The following is a 25124-nucleotide window of genomic DNA, read 5'->3' on the forward strand; positions in this document are numbered from 1 at the left end:
AGTTAAGGACTAGATTCGTAGTCCTAGTGGAGATAGGATTGGTCGAGGTGATGTTGATCCAGGGAGGGAAACCTAGTCCGAATAGGATTGTAACTCGGGCTCGAGGACCAGCGCTATAAATAGGGGAAGCTGTGCATTAAGGAAGCCCCCTGCAAATCAACACAAAATTGCCCTGCGCAAATTCTCACAACTTGTGATTTTTCTTTTTCCTTTTCGCTTACACATCTTCCGTTGGCATCAACAGCACTGTGGGAGCAACCGGTGATATCTTAAGTCGGCATAGATAGCTCTGTCACCGTAGAATCAATCGGTCTCGCAGTATCTTCCGTTGGCATCAACAGCACTGCGGCGAGAACGGTTGATTACCTATCCAAGTCTCGGTCGAGAAGGGTTTCTGAACCCTTATTGGTCGAGGTCATCTCATCAGCCTTCTTGGCGAAGTGAGGTGTTACACGTTATTACGTTCGGCACATTGAAAGCCGAATTTGATATTGAACTTCGTAAGAATAGTAACCTTGTCTTCAGGTTCGAGAGCCCAAGAGGCCGATACGTGTTCCTTTCTCGGCCGCAATCGCAAGACGCAGAAGTCAGCCGCGCACCCAAAGCAACATCAACAACTTTACTCCTCGGTCGAGCTCGGCCGACGAGTTGGCACGCCCCGCAATCACCGAATGACGTAGTTAGCTTATAGATTACTCGGCCTGCGCGCCACGTAGGCTTTGTAGTTTTTAGGGTCAACATTTTGGCACGCCCAGTGGGACCCAGTGCTAGACTACGAAGTTCATGCCAATTGAAACACGATCGGTAAAAAAGAAAACAGCTATGGGAAAGTCGACAGCCGATTTACCGAATCAGAACATAGGACAAAGTGTGCCGCAGGCGCAGAATCCCCTTAGCGCTGTGACACCTGAGTCCACGAGCGCGACTCGCCGAGAGAGAGAAGTTAATCTCGGCGGTCAACTACGCGGTCTAGAAATCCCTAACAGAAACACATGCGTTCTCAATGAAGGGATCGTAGAAGAGTGCGATGAGGATGGTGGTGAAGGATTTGATCCGCCAACAAGGTCGTTTCTTCGGAAGCGACTAGACGAGCAATCTCGGTCAGTCGAGCAGACGTTTAGTCGAGGCATTGACAAGCTGCATGACGTGATACCCAGTTCCAATGAGCGACAAACCAAATTGCTCGAAATGTTGGTTAGTAAAGTCAGTGACAGCAGGCCTTTCGATCTTCTACAGCACTTACCATCAGGAAACAATCCGTTACCAATTGTACCGACCGAACCTATTCCTGCTCGGCTCAAACAAATTGACTTGGAAAAAAGAGGAGGGTCGAATAGTAGGTCAGACGGAACCGACCAGAGGGTCGAAGCAACACCTGTTGACATGACCGAAGTTCAGCGGATGATCGACTCGGCCATGAAGAAAGGGCCGAAGTTTCCTAAGTTTATCCATCCGTACCCGGCCTACGTGGAAACATTCGGATACCCGAAGGGTTTCAAGATCCCAGATTTTAGCCTTTTTGCCGGTGAATCGTCTCTGTCCTCGTTGGAGCACGTGGCTCGTTTCACCGCGCAATGCGGGGATGTTAATAGTGATTTCCATAAGTTACGGTTGTTCAACTTCTCATTGACCGGTTCAGTATTCGCCTGGTATATCAATCTCCCTCCTAATTTCGTCCAAAACTGGGAGGGGTTGGTCGAGAAATTCCACGAGCAGTTTTATCGGCCAGGAATGGAGATGTCAGTTTCCTCATTAGCAAGGATGGCTCAAGCATTTGATGAGTCACCAATGGATTATCTTACCAGGTTCAAATCAGCCAGGAATTGGTGCCGAATGCCTTTACCCGAAGTCGAATTTGTCAGGCTTGCTTTGAACGGCCTCGACGTCGAATACAAAAAGAAATTCTTGGGGGCAAACTTTCGGGATATGTACGAATTAGCCCAGCATGTCGAGCAGTATGATTACTTGCTCCGCGAGGAAAAAATTTCGAAGGTTCCAACTCGGGGGACGATTTACAAGAATCCTACTGTCAATTATGCATCAATCGAGGATGAATGCGTTAGTGTGGATGCAGCTGAGATAGTGATAGATAAGCCGTACGTCTGCAAGGCATTAACTCAAGTTGACTCTAGGGAAGTCAAAAGCCGTTCGGCCACTGAGGGAACGTTGAAACTGTCAAAAGTTTATACTTTTGATATTACAAAGGCTGACGCAATTTTTGACCAACTGTTATCAGCAAGAATCATCAAGCTTCGGCCTGGTCACAACATTCCCAAGGCCGAAGAGCTTAAAGGAAAGGTATATTGTAAATACCACAATTCAAGCAAGCATACGACAAGCAATTGTGTCGTGTTTCGAGACAACGTCCAAAGCTGGATTGATAATGGCAAATTGAAATTTCCAGAGAAGAAGATGAGTGTTGATACTGACCCGTTCCCCACGGCAACAGTAAATATGGTTGATGCATGCCTACCTAAAGATAAAGGGAAAGGGAAGGCCGAAGATGTTGTGACGCAACGCTTTCGGAATCAGAATTCTCGGCCACATTTCATGGCCGATTTTCGTTCAAACAAACCACCTACAGCTTTAACGGGACCTGCTATTGTCAAACCTATGGTAGATTATACCACCGATGAAGACAGTGGGACAACGGTTTTGTGCAGCAAATGCAGAGCCAAGGTCGGTAGTGAGCCAGAGGAGAAGCCCTCTTCGCTTATAACGGAACGACCTACGGCCGCAATCCAACAGAAGGTTGCCGAAGTAGGCCAACATCAAGGGGTTTTTTATAGGCTCAGTCCTAAAGTACGAATGGAAGAGACACCCCCGGTCAGGCGGCGCCTCGATTTTGATGCTTCATTCTATGACGATGATTACTATAAACGTAATTCTAGTAGTTCAGAATCATCGAGGAGCCAAAAAACCTTCAAACCTCCCGAACCTAGAGATCAACGTTGGTATACATATCATTCTTCGAAAGGCGTCTACACCGCGTTGTCCAAATCTCAGAAACGCCGGCATCAAAGGATAGATTGCATGGCCCGCCGACGGGCAGCCCAAGAAACTTCGGTCCCTAAATGGCGGCCGAAGGACACAATGGCTACTGATGATGAACGACCACCTCCAGCCATTATGACAGAGTTGGCTCAAGGGAGACGGCTGGTCGACCAAGATGTCGAAACCACGTTTGAAGATGCCGATAAACGGATCAAACTTCTTCTTCGACCAGGGGAGATGAAGGCGCGCCTTGAACATTTCAGGCAAGAGGCCGAAAGCAAATTAGCCCCGCCGGCTATACAAGGACCTTTGATCAAGATCCGACGGAATTTGCACCCCCCGTTCCTTAGGGAGGCTTTGGAGTACATGCGAGAATTCCATAAGAAACATTCGGCCAATGATCTGTATGGCTTGCCAAAGGCGTGCCAGGACACCATTGATCTAGTCCTGACTTGTCCTGATGCCGAGCGAATCATCCAGAAAACCTCAGACCCAGGGCTGAAAGCAAGGTTCCAGCACATACGAGAAGCTCGTGTCCTTGGATTTGAAGTCGACCCATACACTGATATTGATGCAGCCGACCTTCCTTTCTCAATGGAGGACCTTCAATATTTACGATATCACTTCGAAGTATTCTCGACTGTTTCGCTCTTCGGCCTTACGACCGATGAAATAGCACGTGTTGCGCGTCTGGATGCTTATCTCGACACTAGGGATGCCCGGCTACACTACCAGGAGCAGGTCCTTACCCCGAGCACATTGTCGATCTCAACCTCACATGAGGTAGGTACGCAGAACCAACAAGAAGCAGCACCGCAGGATCAAACCATCGAAGAAGGAACAGAAGAGTCTCGTTGTCCAACCTTGACAGCAACAGAGTCCGCGGTTGTCGACCAGACCAGAGATGAAGCTAGTGAGGAGGGTCCTAACCCGATGGGCCCGTCAGTCCTAGATAACATGGAAATCAGTATGGTCCATGTGTTACCCGCCGATTTTCAGTCAAGCACGACCCAACCGAATTTCCTCGATGGTGACGTAGTCGCCGAAGAAGCCGGCCATGTTGATTTTGTATCTGTTGTTGAGGTTGAGTCAACAACAAAAGATGATAGTCTAAAGGCGGCTTTGGCCGAATTGTTTCCTCGTTCATCATCGGCCAAACTTCACCATTTAAAGCCTTTGTATGTGACGGCCCATATCGAGAGGTATCCAGAGTTTTCGTCGACTGTGGAGCTACCGTCAATATCATGCCTCTGAACATCATGAAGGCCTTACGTCGCTCGAATGACGAACTTATTCCGTCAGGGATCACAATGAGTAGTTTCGTCGGCGACAAATCCCAAACCAAAGGTGTACTTCCGTTAACTGTAAACATTGCTGGTCGCACTCACATGACCGCCTTTTTCGTGGTTAATTCCAAAACCGAGTATAATGCACTGCTCGGTCGAGACTGGATTCATCAAACCAGCTGTATTCCTTCATCATTGTATCAAGTGCTTGTATTTTGGGACGGCAACTCGGTCACTGTTCACCCGGCCAATAGCCAGCCCTTCGAAGCTAACATGATCCAAGCACGGTACTATGATGACCACGTCGGCTACATTACATTGCAAGGCTTCAATGAAGAAGGACGGCCGACTCGGATTTCGGTTCAGCTATCGAGGTTGGCGCCGAGACTGTCCAGCAGGATTCGGCGAGACTCAGATTAGCCAATTTCCTCCCCGAAGCTGATGTTTGACACCGATCGGGAAACACGTAGGGCCGCGGTTTCATCTACTATGGAACGACTGCTGGCCCATTGGTATACTATATCTAAACAACCAAATTCGGGAGTTAACCTCGTCGAGTTCCTTGCTGAAGGAGATAATGGTCCTGTCTTGTCTCTTGATAAAATTCAAGCTGCCCCGGCCGAACTCGAAGATCATCAGCCCCAAGTTAAGGACCCCTTGGAAGAGATTAATGTTGGGACGGCCGATGACCCACGGCCTTTGTTTATTAGTGCGTTACTTCCCCAACAAATGAAGGACGAGTTTCGTGCCTTGCTTACGGAGTTCAAGGATTGTTTTGCTTGGAGCTATCATGAAATGCCCGGCTTAGAGCGTACTCTGGTCGAGCATGAATTACGTATTAAGCCCGGATGTAAACCTTTCCGTCAGCCACCTCGTCGATTCTCGACCGAAGTGCAACTCGGCATCAAGGACGAATTGGTTCGGCTTTTGAAAGCTGGGTTCATTCGGACAGCTCGATATGTTGAATGGTTGGCAAATATCGTGCCTGTTTTAAAGAAAAGTGGTGCACTACGCATCTGTATCGATTTCAGAAATCTGAATCTGGCAACTCCCAAAGATGCGTATCCAATGCCGATCTCAGACCTGTTAATCGATGCTGCGGTAAATCATGCAATCTTATCCTTTATGGATGGACACGCCGGGTACAACCAAATATTCATTGCCGAAGCCGATGTGCACAAAACTGCTTTCCGTTGCCTGGGGGCACTCGGCACTTACGAATGGGTTGTTATGCCATTCGGCCTCAAGAATGCCGGCGCCACATACCAACGGGCGATGAATACCATCTTCCATGATTTAATTGGAACCATCATCAAAGTTTACATCGACGATGTTGTCATCAAATCTAAACTCCGACAGACACATCTGGACGATCTCCGACAGGCTTTCCTCCGCATGCTTCGGCACAACCTCAAGATGAATCCTGCCAAGTGTGCCTTCGGCGTATTGGCCGGGAATTTTCTTGGCTTCCTCGTGCATCACCGTGGGATTGAAGTCGATGAGAATAAGGCCCGCGCAATCCTCAATGCCCCACCCCCAACGACGAAAAGACAACTCCAGTCCTTACTCGGACAGATCAATTTCCTCCGCCGATTTATTGCCAACTCAGCAGGTAAGATGAAAGCGTTCTCCACGCTTTTGAAACTCAAAGATTCAGATAAATTTGTGTGGAACAACGAGCATCAGGCGGCGTTTACGCAAATCAAAGTCTCCCTCACGAACCCACCTGTCCTGGTTCCTCCTCGGCGCAGTAAGCCTCTTAAGCTCTATATCTCGGCGGTCGAAGAGTTCATCGGCTGCCTCCTTGCGTAAGATAACGACGCCGGACGAGAGCAGGCTATTTTTTATCTCAGCCGCAATCTCAGTCAACCGGAGACCAATTATCCGGTCGTCGAGAAGCTATGCCTGGCCGTGTTTTTCACCGCTTCCAAGCTTCGGCATTATATGCTCCCATCAGTTACCCAAGTCATTGCTCAGACCGACGTCATCCGCTACATGCTCACCCGACCAATCGTAAAGGGCCGCATTGGGAAATGGACCATGGCACTGTCCGAATTTAGCTTGCAGTACGTAGCCCAAGGGCCAGGCACTGGCTGATTTCCTTGCTCAACATCCCTCCCCATACGGTTTTGGGGGCAACGACGTTGAAATCGGCATGGTTCAGACGCGCGACAACCACTGGACGATGTACTTTGACGGCTCCAGTACGTCATCTTCGGCGGGCGTGGGAATTGTCATTCAATCCCTAAACCACGATCGCTGGTTATTTTCGCTTAAGTTGGATTTCGAATGCACCAACAATCAGGCCGAATACGAAGCCCTAATCGTCGGCCTTGGAATTCTTCATGACCTGCGGGCAACCCGCACCCTCGTCCTCGGCGACTCCGAACTTGTGATTAACCAACTCAATGGTTCTTTTCGTTGCATGAGTTGTACCCTGGCGCCTTACCACATGATCGCCAGCTATTTGGCCGAGTCCTTCGACGGTATTACATTTAAACATATTTCCCGGAGTCTTAATACCGACGCAGACGAATTGGCTCAAATTGCCTCTGGCGCGCAACTCTTGGGGGGCAAGTTAGGCCGAGAAATACCCGTGTTGCGACAGCTATACCCGGCCTTGGTTAACCAACAAGTCCTCCAGCGTGACAACGTGATACGTATAAGAGTCATGTCCTTACCTTCGTTGTTAGATAGAGACGACCCTGTGGACGTTTGTGCCGTCGAGGCAATACCAGATGATTGGAGAAGGCCCATTATGCAGTACCTAGACAATCCCAATGGTAAACATGATCGCAAGATGAGAGTTCACGCCACGAACTATGTCATGTATCAGAACGAGTTATACCGAAAAGGCGAAGATGGTTTGTTATTGCTATGCCTCGGCCCCCAAGAGAGTGCTCGGGCGATTACAGAAATCCATGAAGGGATATGCGGAGCTCATCAATCCGGACGAAAAATGCGATGGCTACTTCGACGACACGGCTATTTTTGGCCAAGGATACTAAAGGATTGTATCGAGTTTGCACGAGGATGTGTACAATGCCAAATCCACGGGCCTATACAAAGGGTCCCGGCCGAATCTTTGCATTCGGTCATAAAGCCATGGCCGTTTAGAGGATGGGCCATGGACGTAATCGGCAAAATCACGCCGTCTTCTGGAGCCGCTAAGCACGCATGGGTAATAGTCGCAACCGATTACTTTACCAAGTAGGTCGAAGCGAAGTCATATGCCGAACTAACATCTAAAGAAGTTTGCGATTTCGTGGAGGAACACATCGTAACCAGATTTGGCGTACCAGAAACGATCATAACTGACAATGGAACAATCTTCACAGCCGAGAGGTTTAAAGAGTATACGGCAAATTTGAAAATTCGGCTCGAACAGTCTACACCATATTATCCACAGGCGAATGGGCAGGCCGAAGCAAGTAATAAAGTGTTGATCGGCATCCTTGAAAAAATGATAAAAGAAAGGCCTGGCATGTGGCATTTGAAGTTGAACGAGGCATTATGGGCATATCGAACATCGCCCCGATCGGCGACTGCGACAACCCCGTACGCATTGACCTACGGACACGATGCAATGTTACCAGTCGAGTTAAGCATAAATTCGTTGCGATTAATCGAACAAAGTAGTTTGTTTAGCGTCGAATATAGTCAGTCCATGAGGCAGGAACTCGAAGATTTGGAAGAAGCACGACTTGACGCCTATAACTTACTGGTGGCACAAAAACGGATTGCCGAGCGAGCCCATAATCAAAAGGTGCGACAGAAAACATTCGGCGAGGGTGAATTAGTGTGGCAAACGGTGTTGCCCGTAGGACTAAAAGATCCTAGGTTTGGCAAGTGGTCGCCGAATTGGGAAGGGCCATTCGTTGTGCATAAAGTAAACGGCAAAGGGGCGTATCATCTTAAAGACCGGACCGGTGTAGTCCACAGATTACCAATTAATGGAAAGTTTTTAAAGAAATATTATCCAGTCACATGGGAAATGCGGGAATAGAAAACAGGTCCATTAAGATTGATAAGCATTTACAAAATGAGTAGGTTGGACGGTTTACAATCAAATACATTCAAGGTGAAGAGGGTAGAAGAGTGCCGAGCAGGGCTTTCAGCTCCAACCACCGTACTTCGCCCATGATGACCTGGGCCTGCCGATTTTTCTTCTCCAGCTTCAACTGCTCGACCCGTTTTGCATTCGTCGTATACTCGGTTAAGCAAGCCTTGCAGCCCGACTCGAAGTCCCTGGCAAGATCGGAAGCAATGACCGATCTTCGTTTTGATAGTTCGGCCATTTGACGGTCGAGGTCGGCCAAAACTTCCCCTTTAGCCTTCAAAGCGTCAACCTTGGGACGAAGAGCATATTGAACGACCAGGGCAGCCTGCAGGTCTTGTTCGGCCCTCAAAGCATTTTCGGAAACATTGAATGTTTCTCGAACCCGCTCCAAGGCAGTTGACGCCTGAACGACAGCCTCGCCGCTCAGCTGACCATCGGCTCCAAGGTCGTTTAGACATTCTCCCAGCAGATCAAGACCTTTGCGCTCAAGAACTTGCGACGTCGAAAGCGATAGGACTTCTTGCAGCCGGGTCAGAGCAGTTAAATCAGCAATTTCGGTTGCGGCGGCCGAAGGACCAGCCCCTCTAGGGGTGCTGGATAAAAGAGCTTTAAATTCGACCTCCCACGAAGCCTGCACACACAAATCAGGTTAAGTTCCGAAGAAGTCATGGCAAGAATAGCAAGAAGGTTTCGTTTTTTTAACCTACCGAGAGGAGACCTCGGCCATGTCCCCAGGATCGTTGCTCGAACCTAAAGAACTCAATGGCCGAGCCCAGTGTCTCAGATTGCTTCTCAGTTCACGCGGCCGATGGAGGTTATCTACGTTTGATGGCCACTGAGGCGGCCAAGAAATATAGATAACGCCCTTTGGCGCGTAGAATTGTCGGTGAAAAGAATGTACAGGCACCTGACATTTAGTATTTTCCTCGTTTAGAATTCTAAAGTGGAAAAGCAATCAAGGAAAGACGGTGGAAGATACTTACGAAGGCCGAAGTAGCCTCCTGCGGAGGAATGTGGAAGCCCTGGTCTTGAGGATGAACGGGTGATTCCACCGTTGCCTCGGGTTCCTCGACTGGTCGTTTGCCACGGTCAGCTGTGGAGGGGCCGACCGGGACAGCTGCTTCTGAGGAAGGAACACCCTGGTCCTAAGAATGAGCAAGGGGTTCAGACACCGTCGTTGGTTCCTCGACCGGACGCTTGCCACGATTGGCCGTGGAGGGGCCGGCTTGAACCGCCATCTCGGACACTGGAGGAGGTTATCGGCGAGTATGAGGACGATGTGCCAGCGGGACCTCGTCGCTCCCCTCACTCTCTTCCAGAACGAAGACCGAGGGCTTTGGATTTTTGGGGGAGGTGCCCTCGGTCGCAGAAACCGCCTTCTGTGGGACAGGTGCCTCCTCGACGGAGGGAGGCACGACTGGTGTGCCGGCCCCAGAGACAGGCCACGCTTGAACTATCTCTGCGACCGAAGCTGGCGGTTTCTCGACCAAGGAATGGCCGGCGGCGGGAGAAGAGGAAGCACTGGGAGTCGTCGTCCCCGTAGTATGACTGGAGATGACGTGGATCTCTCGTGCACCTTTCTTCGCCAGTTTTTTTACCCGCTTGGCAGGCGGGAAAGACTCGACAGCCGGCTCGGCCTCTGGCCGAGGCCGTTTGATCAGCACGGCCCGACCAGCAGTTTTGTCCTTCTTGGCCACGACCGATTTTTTCTCGGCCGTAGCAGCGGCAACTACATCCGCTTTTCTTGAAGGCCGACTACCTGAGAAGATAAAAGCAATTCAGCAAGGCAAATCAGTATGCAGAGTTGAAAAAAAAGAGGAGAAATGAACAATTACCTTGAGATTGAGGGGCCGAGGCCTTCTTCGGTCAGTCACCGAAGAGTTTGTTCAGCACCTCTTCGACCGGAGCACCAAAGAACTCCTGGGTGTAATTTTCCCACCATTCACCGAAGGTGTCGGTGCAAAGGGTTTCTGGGGTGGCCGGTCGAAGGCGGAATTTTTGGCAGTACTCTTGGAACTCCCTCTCGGTAGTTTTACATTCCTTCTCCGAGGAATGAGGTTCACGTCCACGGCTTAGGACTGTTCGGGAGGAGAGAAGGGGAACAGGGCAACCCTGAAGATAGCCGAGTTGTCGGGCAAGGAAGTTCAAATGGTACACTTCCCAACCCGACCGTTTCCCATCGCAGCCGAGAGGGAGGTCGCGAGCGAGCACAAACGACCCCCAAGTCTGACGAAGCTCGGCATCCTCCTCCGCGCCCCACACAGAGGTAAGTAGTCTGATGGAGGAAGGATAGTCCCGACGACGACATATCAAGAATTCGTCGTTGGAGAGATCATCAAGAGCGAAGAGGTACCGAAATACCTCTTCGGCTTGGTGAGGAGGTGTCGGTCGGGAGGCCAGCTGAGGTCCAAGAGCCTCCGTTGGCGAGAAGTCAGCTATGGCCGGTCGAAGGGAGGCGAAGTACACTTGTAACCAGAGCTGGAAGACCCAAAGGGGACCATTCTGGTGTGGGTCGACCTTGTGGAGGGTCGCCTCGGCCAGGCAACGGAAGAGATGGGCGAGAATGTTGGAACTCAGTGTCAGGACGTGACCACTAGCCAGGGCTTCGGCTACCGGCATGTTCTCGACCAAACACTTGTGTACCAATAGAAGAGGAAGGCTTCATGCTCTCCCTCTCGTAGGTCCTCTTCTCCTCGGCCGGCGAAGTGAAGATAGAGGGTGTTGTAATTAAAGAAGTTCTTGTGGAGCTTCTGAATGTCTTCTTTCGACGGGATTTGACCGTCACGGTTCAAGGTCTCGAAGGCTCGTCGATCGAAAAGCGTCTTCAGATCAATATTCGACGGGTGCCCAGAGAGGGCCGCGTCGATAGGGATCCCGGTTGCCGAAGTCCCCAGAATGGCGGTGACATCAAGGATGGTGGGACCGATGGGACCAAGAGGAAAAACCAGGGTGTTGGTGGCCGAGCACCAGAAGCACAAGGCGGCTAGGAGAAGCTCCTTGTCGAGAATGACATCCATTGACGAGAGAAGGATAACGTCGTAAATGCCGAGGGCTCTCCATTGCTCGCCGAAGAGCCGTTCCATTCGAACGACCCAGGCTGCCCAGGTTGTGGTCGTCGAAGGCCAGGAGCCTTGGGGTTTCGCCGCATCCCATCTCGACCATTCAAACCCTTGGAACAAGGGTGTTAGGCAGTGCTCCTGGAGAAGGCCAGTAATGGTCGACGGTATTGTAGCCTTGAAGAGAGGACCCAAGATTTGGTGGATAGTGCTCATGTCACTTTCAAACCGTATGTTTTTTATCGAGCTCCGATCAAGGATTTTCTGGTGCTGTTCACATTCCCTGGAAAGCTTGGAGATGAAAGACGCCATTATAGGAAGGAAGCACGGCGTAAAAGGTTTTCTGGGTTGGGGGATTTGAAGACGAAGACCTGGAAAAAGAAATGTGCTGGAGAAGAAGGGCAAGAGATTTCAGAAAATTTTGAGAGCGTAAAGTGCAAATGAGAGAATTTCGGTATTTATACAGTTGTGGAGGGAAGAGCAATCGTTCGAAATTCAAAACAAAGGGAAAAATTGATCGAAGGAATCGTTGATCATGATGAACATTTGGGAAATGCAGTTGAGAAGACCGAAGGTTTCAGGTTTTGGGGGCGCACGATCGCGTGTGACGGCGAAATTAATGGCGGAAGACGTTTCGACACTTGCACGATGACAGGTGGACTCACGGATTGAGATAGTGGCTCGTGAATTGAGGTAGTGGTTAAGTTGACGGTTCAGGCAGCCGCACGCCTTAGACGTCATCATTAGGGTTGGCCGTGTTGGAGGACGCCACGTGGCGAGTTTAGTTAGCAGGATCAAGATCGTGCAATCATGTTCAATAAATGCGCCTTGGAACTCGGGCATTAGGGTTCTGAGTGGTAGATTCGCTTCTTCAAGGCCGAGGACCTCAGAAGCGAGGCGGCAATGTTTGGGCCCAAAATAATAGTTTGGGCCGAGGGTAGGATCACTCTCGGCCCGGGAGGCCGTGCGGCGAAAGGGCCATGGATCGTTCAGCTCATGGGCTTCCAAGCCTAGGTCGGTTAAATCAGAACGCAAGCCGAGTCCTAGTACAATAGGGACTCTCGACGGGATCAGTAATCCAGAAAGCGAATCCGGCTCAGTTAAGGACTAGATTCGTAGTCCTAGTGGAGATAGGATTGGTCGAGGTGATGTTGATCCAGGGAGGGAAACCTAGTCCGAATAGGATTGTAACTCGGGCTCGAGGACCAGCGCTATAAATAGGGGAAGCTGTGCATTAAGGAAGCCCCCTGCAAATCAACACAAAATTGCCCTGCGCAAATTCTCACAACTTGTGATTTTTCTTTTTCCTTTTCGCTTACACATCTTCCGTTGGCATCAACAGCACTGTGGGAGCAACCGGTGATATCTTAAGTCGGCATAGATAGCTCTGTCACCGTAGAATCAATCGGTCTCGCAGTATCTTCCGTTGGCATCAACAGCACTGCGGCGAGAACGGTTGATTACCTATCCAAGTCTCGGTCGAGAAGGGTTTCTGAACCCTTATTGGTCGAGGTCATCTCATCAGCCTTCTTGGCGAAGTGAGGTGTTACACGTTATTACGTTCGGCACATTGAAAGCCGAATTTGATATTGAACTTCGTAAGAATAGTAACCTTGTCTTCAGGTTCGAGAGCCCAAGAGGCCGAGACGTGTTCCTTTCTCGGCCGCAATCGCAAGACGCAGAAGTCAGCCGCGCACCCAAAGCAACATCAACAAATTTACTCCTCGGCCGAGCTCGGCCGACGAGTTGGCACGCCCCGCAATCACCGAAGGACGTAGTTATCTTATAGATTACTCGGCCTGCGCGCCACGTAGGCTTTGTAGTTTTTAGGGTCAACACCTATATAAAGGCCTTTGACAAATTGTTGTTTCCCGATGTGGGACAATAGGAGTCTCAAAACTCCTACACTTTGTACTTGCACTCCCTCAATCTCAACCTCAACCGTTGAGTTCTACTTCTCTGCCATCCATACTCCATTCTTTAAAAAGATTCCAGAAATTTGCTATGGCAATTTGGTACACACATTGATTCGGATCATCTGATTTATGCAAAATTAATTTGCAACCTCAATGACCCCAGAAACAGATATCGCTGCTTCTTCTTCTACATCATCATTTTTGACCCCTCTGTGTCCGTACGATGTGGTCAAGGCAAGGTTCGAAAGTAATTCTCACTATTTCCAGTAATTAAGCGAACTCGACATCGACGTGGTGCTTGGATGAGCTTTCAAAGGATCATGAATGCGATGGGGCAAACACTAGTCCCCGTTTTCTATCACGTCCATCCATTCGAGGTACAAAAACAAGCAGGTAGTTTAAAGAAAGCCTTGTTTCAGCATGAACAAGCATTTCAAGGCAATGTAGAAAAGCTCAAGTATCCAATCTCTCTGGATCGCAGTTGGAAGATGGGTACGAAAACACTCAAAAGTTTGGTCTTTCTTTTCTTTTTACAAAAACAAATGATATGTCTGCTACTTGTTAGAACCTAGCTCCACATCTTCAATGCCTGCACACACACAGAGAGAGAGAGAGAGAGAGAGAGAGAGAGAGAGAGAGAGAGAGAGAGAGAGAGAGAGAGTAACAAAAGAACAATACTATTTCATTGACTGTTGAGCTTTCCTTACAATTTGCTATTTGCAGGATATTTCCAACTAACTAAGAGCATCTCCAAAAGAGATGCCAAAATGTATACATCAGATTAATATTCTCCAACCGAAGTGCCAAATCTTATGTGGTGATGATATGTTACAGCAGCTTCAAATGTTTTTTTATTAATTATTAAATGTATTTTATTCATTTTTAATTAGTATAATCAATTTATAATTAATGTTGAGTTGACCGATGCAATTATCATACTTTTCTTCTTCTTTTCAATAAAGGAAAGTGAACAGATTACTGATTAAACTTTAAATGTCCTTTATTAAAATTTAATTAGTTTAATAATTTATTTTATGAAATAATAATTTAATTTGACATATCGGTTGGAAAACAAAACTTTAAAAGATGTCAAAGTGCCACATAAGCTGTCAAAATTTAAATTTTATGTTCAAAATTTGACACCTCCTTTGGAGATGGTCTAACGAACTAACTAACTAACTTTTGAACATCTACCATACATCTGTCGTTGCAAGATCATGCCACTTGGCAAGTATCCTAACAATACCCCCTCCCCTTGAAACACAACTTGTAACAATGAAAGAACACAACACTACCAACAAATCAGAAAAAATTATCACAATATTTCAACACTACAACAAGAAAGTTCATAATTGAGCAACTTCAAGAAACTTGTGCTTCAAATATTGATAGAGTTCCAAGTTGCATCCTCCTTTGAGTGGTTTTTCCATTGAATCAATACTTCAGTAGTAGATGCATTACCTTTTTTGATCAATCTCCTATCCAAAATAGCGATAGGCACATCTTGTAGGATGCCAGAATATGTTATCACAAACAATGGTGCAGTAGCATGTACATTTGTACCCAAATGCTTTTTTAAGCAAGAAATATGGAACACTGGATGTAACTTAGATTGCTCAGGAAGTTGTAACTTGTATGCCACCTGTCCCACTTTAGCTAAAATTTGGAAAGGACCATAAAATCGAGGTTGGAGTTTGTGGAAAGGATGTGAAGACATAAACATGTGTTGGTAAGGTACCAACCTCAAATAAACCCAATCACCAACTTCAAAGGCCTTCTCGGGCCCCGTTTGGGATTAAGGTGATTTTAAAAAAAGCCACTGTGAAAAAAAGCTGAGGGTCATTTTTGTGTTTGGTAAACTGAAAAAAAAGGGCTTATTTTGGAAGCTGCTGTGAGAATAAGCTGAAAATCAAAGGAAAAGCTGAAGCTGCTATTTGCTGCTTTGAAAAAAAGCCAATTTTTTCAAAGCACACGGAGCTACAGTGCTCATTTAATGAAAAGACACACTATCATCCTGCTTTTTTTTCCAAAAGCACTTTCACAAAAACGTTTACCAAACACTCTACTGGCTTTATTTCACAGCCGCTTATTCTCACAGCAGCTTTTTTTCAAAGCACAGCAATACCAAACCAGCCCTCAGTCCTATGTTTATCAGCTTGTACACGCATTCGACATTGAGCAGCTTCCAAGTTACTTTTGAGTAATGAAAGAACCTTGTCTCTTTCTTTCAAACTCTAATCTATTGAGTCTACCTTAGTAGTTCTACTATCATAGGCATGTATGATAGCTGGTGTTAAAACTCCATTCTGCCCAAGATAACCACGAAACCCATATCTTTGGTTGAAGGCTGCAAAAGCATCTCAAATAGGTATCCAAACACGTATTTTTTACAACTTCTGTTTGACCATCAGTTTAAGGATGGTATCCAGAACTATAACATAATGAAAAACCTTGCAAGATGAAAAACTCTTTCCAAAATTTACTCAAAAAGATCGGATCTCTGTCACTAATGATTGAATTTGGCATCCCATGCAATTTGAAGATGTTATCCACAAAAAGTTGAGCCACCAAGGAAGTAAAATATGGATGTCCTAGAGCAGTGAAATGAGAGTATTTGCACTACTACAAAATTATCTATAACTGCTAACTGGCGGTCCAAAAATCGACAAAATTACCTATACAGAATTGTCTGCGTCAGGAAATGAATTTTCTGACAAAAAATACTCTAAAACCGACAGAAATTATGTCGGATACAACCGACACAGAATATATTAATAATGAATAAATAAGAGCATTTATGTTGGCTAAAACTGACAGAAAATACTAAAACCGACAGAACTTCTGTCGGATATAACCGACATAGAATTTATTAATAACAATAAATAAAAACATTATTGTCAAATAAAATCGACAGAAAATATATTAATAATAAAAATATATATATAAACAACCACTTTTTGCATTTTCCATATTCACAGCAAGATCAAACATAGCTTCATTAGGAAGCGACTTAGGATGCGTCATGCTAGCCACTGTTACAGCATCGTTTGTTTCTACCTGCACATATTCACACTCCATTAGAATCACTTAATCACAGCAAGCATTGCTCATTCAAATGAATCTCTCCCCGAAGTCGAATGAAAATCGAAATACTTACCATGTTGATGAGATCTATGATAACGGAGAGCTCTTGGTGCGCCAGCTGCAAGTTCTCCACCATGCTCTACCATTTCCACTGCGTTGCCGCGCTCGCTTTCGAGCTATTCTTCTGCTTCTTGTTCTCGTCCTTCTCCACAGCCCAAGCGAAATCGATTCTCTGAATTAAATTATGTCGCTTCTCGTCGTAGCCTATATCACTTTAATCGAAGAAATAGATAATTAGGGTTTCCGAGAAATCAAAAGTTGATGCATGTTTGGTTGCCGAGAAAATAAAATCAGACAAAAAGAGGATAAATCGAGGTAGCGCAAGAGCTTCAGCCTCCCAATTGAATCTGGCAATGTGACAATTGTGCTTAAACTCATGTCTAGCACACACATATACGTAAATGAATGAATTATTTCACCTTGTCCTTTCCCAAAGGCTCTCAGTTGCAAGTGTTGAACTCGACAAAAGGAAGGGAAGGGAGAAAATGGGGAAGGAAGGGGGAAGGGAGCAGGAAATGATGAGAGAGGAAAAGAGAAGAGATGTAACATCCCACTCACCTTGATAATTCGAGCTTTGACAAGACAACCTATCTAAAAATCTCCATAACTTAAGCTTACATGCATACTGATTAACTCCTTTGCATGATAACAAACGAGAGCCTTTGCTCTTATTCGTACTCTCGGCCTTTCTCCCTGCTTCTCTAAGTTGCTCTTTGCAACACTGCTCTCTGTGCGTGCAGATGAAATGAAAGAGTTTGAGGGAAAAAGTGATATAAAATAGAGAGAGATTGAGTGGCTGAGAAAGAGTGACGTGAGGGAGGGGAGAGTGCATGGGAAAGTGGGGTGTGTGTCAGAGAGAGAGAAAGATGTGAGGGAAGAGAACCGGCTGATATAGGGAGAAGAAATAAAATAAAATTGGGAGAATGGGACATGAGAGAAGAAGTGAGAGAGATTTAATAAAAAGTAATGATGGGGATGTTGAAAAGATAAAAAGGTCATGATGATGTTTGTAGAAAAAGAAAGAAGGTCGGCTGATGGAAGTGGGGAAAGATCCCATTTTATGATCTTAAAACTTCATAGAAACCTAACCAAAAACGGGTTCTCACAAGAGAAAAGAAGGAAATGCAGGGAGGAGAAAATGGGGAAGGAATGGGGAAGGGAGAAGGCACCGGCGCAAGAAAGAGATGGAGGGGTTTTATGTTGGAAAATTTTCATTACTGTCGGTTAATGACACACCCCGACCCGAAATGTCCACTAAGACTCCGAAATGTCCTCTAAGACTCCGAATTGAGTTGTGCTGGCCGACACCTGGAAGGTGACGAAGCCATAAAGTGTGATGATGTGGAAAAATTGTGAATAAATTTAAACCTAAGAGTGCCTAAATACCATAGTGCACTGGTGAGTGGGAATAAACCCACTTCACACGTGATGTTAGAGCATAAGTAAGTACAGGAGAGTGAATTAAGAATCGTACCCTCGAAATTTATCTCCAATACTAAGAATCGCCACGAATCTTTGATGATAAGAAAGCTCAACTAATAAAACTTGGAGGGTGAAGACAAGACAAGGGTGAGTGGCCCTGTAAATAAAATTTTAATAGAAACCATATAAAACATTATAACCCCTCGCTGCAACACCTGTATAATTTCCAGAAAAATCATAATATACCACAACACAGCATCTCATCAGTAATATCAAATAATCATGCGATTAAGAACTCATACTAGTACGTAAGTCGGAATCACCTAGGGTGACCTGTACGACTTACCCATATCTGATCACATATACTAGTGTATCACCTATTTCATCACATATGCTAGTTCATCACATATTTCGTCACATATGCTAGCTCATCACATATGCTAGCTTATAAGTCGGGAGTCACCTCTAGTGACCTGTACGACTTATCCATATCTCATCACATATCCTAGCTCATAAGTCGGGAGTCACCTCCAGTGACCTATACGACATATTCATATCTCATCAATCAATCTAGCCGGAGTCACTTATAGTGACCTGTACGACATATTCATATCTCATCAATCAATATAGCCAGAGTCACCAATCAATCTAGCCGGAGTCACCTATAGTAACATGTACGACATATTCATATCTCATCAATCAATCTAGCCGGAGTCACCTATAATGACCTGTATAAATATTCATATCTCATCAATCAATCTAGCCGGAGTCACCTATAGTGACCTGTACGACATATTCATATCTCATCAATCAATCTTTCTGGAGTCACCTATAATGACCTGTATGACATATTCATATATCACCTATAGTGAGACCTGTACGACATATTCATATCTCATCAATCAATCTAGCCAGAGTCACCTATAGTGACCTATACGACATTACGCCTGCACACGAGTCGAAACCACTGTAGTGGTCTGTACGACAGGACTAGGTGTAAATGAATACGCTCAAGTGCTACGATCACGTGAAGAGTCACCTACGAGTCAGAACCACCTATATTGGTATGTACGACAGGCCTGTGCACCTACCTTGAATTCAAGGTGAGCGTATGGTGCGGGAGGTGAACATTACGTGAACGACTATGCCCTGGCCACGGGCGGAAGCACTAACACCGGGGGTGCAGGTTTATGAGCTTTAAATGCATCTAATATAACATGTACGATTCATAAGCAAATTGTACTACAATGCCGGAGTTGCCTACTATTGCAACCTGTACGACAGTGTTGAAGTTGCTTAAAACATAAATGTAGTCATACCATAACCCCATCAATTCAACTAATACCGTATACTTACCAGAACTTACTTGTGTGTCATGCGTTCACCTTTGCACTTCGGAGCGTTCACAATAATTATGTGCAAGGAATATACAGATAGAAATACCAGGATATAAGTCTGAAATTCAACATATCATAATATTTCCAGATATATAAACGTATAAACAAATGGTCTAGAATGCATAAACTATAATGCCCCATTCCCAAACTAGGCTATTGTCTCGATTATTCATTCTCATTTATTATATGGTTGGATCTAACGTCTCGTTAGACTGCCTACGTAACCTAAACTGGGATCAAGCCATTCGTAGTTCGCAATAGTATTTCAAAGCATTCACAGTAATCATAAGCAATAATCAATTTATAAACATTTATGGAATTGTCAATCATATATATATATATAATATACAGTAGAAAGGAAAAGACCCACTCACCTGAGGTCCACACTACGACTCCCTAGCATGCATATCGAGATATCACGAACCATCGTCGCCTATAACCAATTATCGAATCACATCTCAGAGTTCTAACCGATAAAATACATAATTTACATAAAACACATCCCTACGCAATTCAATTCGGAAGATCTGCATCACGGATTTTCGATCCGTTGCTTCCAAAGATCCATATTATACTTCTAGAATAACATCCTAAGGTTTCATTATGATCCAACGGTCGGATCTCCACCAATTGCCAAAATCAAGTGGCGGTCAACATTTTATTTTATGAACTTACAAATCCAATTCGGGAAGATCCGTACGTCGGATTCCCGACCCATAAGTTCATATGGTTCTCAAATATTACGTACTATAACATATTAAAGTTAGGTGACGATCCAACAGTCGGATCGTCGATTCATATAATGACCTATTAACGTAACGTAGAGAATTTAGATTCCAACAATCAACCTACGTCATACAACTACCAAAACTGAACTCAAGGCATCTAATTAGCCTAAGAATAACATCGACGAATACTTCAGGAATACACTAAAAGAATATTTATTACGTTTCACTACGCGTTGGTCAATGAAAGTCAACACCTTCACTTCTAGGGCTTTTTTGTAATTTCACACTTTAAAAATTATAAAAACTATAATTTTTAGGGACGGGCTGTCACAGTTAAAATCGACAGAAATATTTTCTAAAATATAAACCGACAGAAAAAAATGGTGGCAAAATCCCCCCAAAATTTTGTTACAATTTTAAAAAATAAAATAATTATTGTTTGATTTAATAAATAAATAAATAATATGTTTTTAAATAGAATATGTTTTTAAAAATTAAATAAATAATTGTTTGGTTTAATATATAATAACCCATATAAAATACGCAAAAAAGAAACAAAAAGATAATTATACAATGAAAATGTCATCACACAAACTAAATATTGTCTAATAAATACTTGAAAAACATAAATAAAAATTTAGCACAAATTACTTTTCCCACTTCAAAATTTAGGCAATTTTAACGGAGATATGCTCTATGAAACTAGTTTCAATGATCTAACCGTCAAACTTGTTTGTAGATACTACAGGATCACATATGTAAAAATCGCTAAAAAAAAAAAAGCATTCAGAGATTAGGTAACGGAACAAAAGTTTTCAACAGTTAGAAACAAAAAATCACAATTTAACGGTTATTTTAGCTTCGGTTTTGATGATTTTTTTACTGCCACACTCCTCGACCCTATAAGAATGCAGTGAACGAATTCGATATTCAATTTAAAATATTTACACTAGTGGATACCACAAAATCTTATTTTATACTTAATGGAAGTATAATATTAACTCTAAGTGTTTGTTTAATCTACCGTTTTGACGCGATATGCATTCTACGAAACTTTTTTCAACAATCCAACCGTCAAACGTATTTGTACACACTTCAAGATTGCATACGTAAAAAATTGTAAAAAACAAACTTTCAGAAATTAGGTAATGGAACAAAAGTTTTCGACGGTTATAAACGAAAAATCACAATTTAACGGTTATTTTAGCTCCTATCAGAATGCATTGAACAAATTCGATCTTCAATTTAAAATATTTACACTAGTGGATACCACAAAATCTTATTTTAAAATATTTACTCCGAGATCGCATACGTAAAAAACTCGCAAAAAAAAACATTCAGAGATTAGGTAACGAAACAAAAGTTTTCGATGGTTATAAACGAAAAATCACAATTTAACGGTTATTTTAGCTCCGATTTTGATGATTTTTTGCAGCTACAGTCCTTGATCCTATATGACACATCCCAACTGAGATCAAGGCATGCTGGCCGTCACGTGACAGTGACGTAGCCATGTGCACAATGCGGAAGCAATAATGATAGGAAATATAAGAACAATTAAAAACTGAATTACTAGAGTGCACTACTAAACTAGAAGTGACAGGAGTTAGTTACAAAAGTAAGTACTCTTAATCAGAGCATAATAAGTCTAGGTGCAATCCATTAGGACAAGTACTAGTTATACAATACCAGGAATGTCCTACTATTATTTAGATAGGTCAGAACTGCCGACGTCCTCAAGCCACCAACAGCAAGCTTACTTAAAACCTGGAGGGGCGCAAAGCAGAAAACGTGAGTGGGCAAAAACAAATGTTTTACAAAATCATTTCATTTATCAACATATCTAACCCCTCGTTGTAAAACATGTATAATTTTTCCGAGAATCAAGATATAAGCATATACATAAATATATATGAAATCATATCAATTCAAATCATGCTTCAAAAAATCATATTCATATGTATGCCATGCCAAGATATAACAGAGTAAGCAATTCAGGTAAGAATAATTTCATAGAAATATAACATGTTCGCTGGAACCCCTGTGGTAGTCTGTACAGCTGAATTCATAGCTCAAAAGTCACTCTAGCCGGAACCACCTAGACCACTAAAATCTCTCTGCCTCTGGAACCTAGGGTCTCCAGTAAATCTACCACCTCTCCTATGCATATTAGTACTCAATCCTCCGCTAGAAGAGCTGGAACTGCCACCACTCCTCTTAAAGTTCTGGGTCTTGCGAGGTCCCTGAAATGCTTGCCCTTTTCCTTTATCATCTCGTCTCTGGCCCTCATTCTTTCCTTCCTCATCTTTCACTTTTTCTGAGTCCTCAATCCGCAGTAGAACCTCATAAAACTCTTGGTAAGTGGCACAGGGAGTCGATGTCGCTATGGAACGCCACTTCTTCTTAGTACCCAATCTGAAATGACGGAATATCTCAACCGGATTAGCAGCAACTTCCGGATCATATCTCAACAGATTAGTAAACATCATGTAATACTCATTAGCTGACATATTTCCTTGCTTCAAATGGGTAAACTCCTATTTCTTACGATCAATATACTCAGGAGGAATGAACCTTTTTTCGAAACAACTCTTTAAACACTCCCCAGTCCGCAATCTCTGCTGGGGTCAACTGGTAAGACTCCTGTCTCCACCAGGATGCAGGCTGCTCTCCCAAAAACCAGGTAGTCGTCTCAACCCACCTATTAGGAGGAAGATTCCCCTGACTCTGCATCACTAGAAAGGTATTCTCAATATGATTAAGCCATTTTTCCGCCCCCTCATGTCCTTCATTTCCAATGAAGTGATTCAGTTTCAGGTTATACATCGTCTCAAGATGTGTCCTCTGGGGAGGACGGAATGCAGACTAAATAGCAGTAATTATAGCTTCCCCTAATTGAGCAATATCAGAGAAACTAGGCTCAGCTGAGTGACGGGGCTCTCTACGAGGCGGCATAGTTCTGACATAAGACATCACAAGGATTAGAATATTCAAGAATTATACAGGACTGCTAAACCTAGGCTCTGATACTAAACTGACACACCCCGACCGAGATCAAGGCATGTTGGCCATCACGTGAGAGTGACGTAGCCATGTGCACAGTGCAGAAGCAATAATGATAGGAAATATACGAACAATTAAAAACCGAATTACTAGAGTGCACTACTAAACTAGAAGTGATAGGAGTTAGTTACAAAAGTAAGTACTCCTAATTAGAGCATAATAAGTCTAGGTGCAGTCTAGTAGGACAAGTACTAGTTATACAATACCAGGAATGTCCTACTATTATTTAGATAGGTCAGAACTGCCGACGTCATCAAGCCACCAACAACAAGCTTACTTAAAACCTGGAGGGGCGCAAAACAGAAAACGTGAGTGGGCAAAAACAAATGTTTTACAAAACCATTTCATTTATCAACATATCTAACCCCTCGCTGTAAAACATGTATAATTTTTCCGAGAATCAAGATATAAGCATATACATAAATATATATGAAATCATATCAATTCAAATCATGCAACACAAAATCATATTAATATGTATGCCATGCCAAGATATAACAGAGTAAGCAATTCAGGTAAGAATAATTTCATAGAAATATAACATGTTCGCCGGAACCCCTGTGGTAGTCTGTACAGCTGAATTCATAGCTCAAAAGTCACTCTAGCCGGAGTCACTACAATGACCTATATGGCAATATACTGCACAAAAGTTGGAACCAAACAAAAAGGTTTGTACGACAATAATGGGTGTAATACAATCATGCTTAATACTACTCTCACATAATAGCTGGGCGATAAATCGCTAGTCACCTACGAGTCGGAACCATAATTAAGGTCTGTACGACAAGACTATGCACCTAAATCGGATCCAATATGAGCATATGGTGCGGGAGGTGACATAATAAAGAGGCATGTGCCATATCTATGGCTAAATCACAATCACCCTAAATGCAGTTTATTGAGCTCAACATTATTCAATCACATATCGCATTATCGACAATTCACATAACCAAACATAACTCACCTGAACTTACCTGAGCGTCCACAGCACCACAATTATATATATAACGCATCACATACCAATTCATACTTGAATTATAACTTATATGCATGGCATTTATGGCATACTATCATTTTAAACACATATTTCTGGGAAAATATCAAGTATATAAATATATACTAAAAACCAAAAGCCCACTCACTGGTAAGTCGAAGGGTCGTAGCCCCCGCGTCGTCCTTGGATACGCTCGTCCTTGGGATAAGTCTCACCTATATGCGAATTAACTATAAAAACGTTATTTTAAAGCATATAGACAAAACTAGCTAATAACTTCTCATACAATGCTTAAATGGGTATATGAATATACCACAGTGACCTACACAACCTCAGGATCATCCCCAAATTTTTTAAATAATTTTTGGACCCCTCACGCGTCGGTAAGGGCACGGCCCTACACGCTCCCACGCGCGGCCACGTGACAGGCATACTAACGGCGTCAGTCAACGCCGTCAGGAATATTTCGTCGAATATTCGTTTGTTCCTTAATAAAACTTAACGGTGTGACTTAACGCCGTTAGAATATTCCGTTAAACTTAACGGAATATTCGGTCTTCTTCTTCCTTCGAACTCCGGCGACCGTCACCGTTGCCGGAAAACTGGGAATTTTTCAAAACCTTATATCTCGACCATTTTTAACCCAAAATGCATGAAACTTGAACCAAATGAAAGCTCTCGATGAGTAAAACAACGTTATACCTGAGTTGGGTCCTAAAACCCATGAGATCTCGTCGGAGAAAGCTCGAATCTCCGGCCACCTCTGCAACTTTTTGAATTACGGCTTTCCGACTTCCAAATTTATCCAACGAACCACTCCGAGCCTCCTTAGGACCTCCTAAAGCTCTCTATGAGCTTAAAAACTCCTAAAAACCACGCATTAATTAGTGCATGAACAGTACTCAAGATCGGGGTTATGATTTCTCGGGTTCTTAACGTCCAAATCACCTCAACACTTCTCAAAAACTTAAATAAAGTTGTTTAGAACTTTTCTTAAGCATTAAAACACGTTAAAACATCCACGATCAAAATCAAGGTACTATACCTCACACCGGAGCTTCTGG

Source organism: Malus sylvestris, chromosome 5, assembly GCF_916048215.2.
Source record: "Malus sylvestris chromosome 5, drMalSylv7.2, whole genome shotgun sequence".
NCBI classification, from domain to species: domain Eukaryota; kingdom Viridiplantae; phylum Streptophyta; class Magnoliopsida; order Rosales; family Rosaceae; genus Malus; species Malus sylvestris.